Genomic DNA, 342 nt, shown 5'->3' on the forward strand with positions numbered 1-342 from the left:
TCGCGCCCTTCGCTTCTGTAGCGGGATCCGCCGAGCGGAAGCCGCATTCAAATGAGAGTCAAGGACCGACCGTGCATGCGCGCGCATGTGAGCCGCCCTGCAGACAGCAGCCAGTTTCTGCTCCTGTGCCTCGTCGAGGTCATTAATAATGACACCACTCTCCCCGGAAGACGAGAATTCGGGAAAAGAATAAGGCTTTCGCAAGGTTTGAGCAGGGCTCACGCCGCGCCGCTGAGCACCTCGCCCTTTTCTTCCGTCCATCCTGGGAAAGGAGTATCCGACTTGTAGTCGACTTCACTAGATCCTCAACGAGGTAATCCATCGCCCGTGGCGGGCGCGGTG

The sequence above is a fragment of the Plasmopara halstedii genome (assembly GCF_900000015.1).
Source record: "Plasmopara halstedii genome assembly, contig: Scaffold_42, whole genome shotgun sequence".
Taxonomy (NCBI): Eukaryota; Oomycota; class Peronosporomycetes; order Peronosporales; family Peronosporaceae; genus Plasmopara; species Plasmopara halstedii.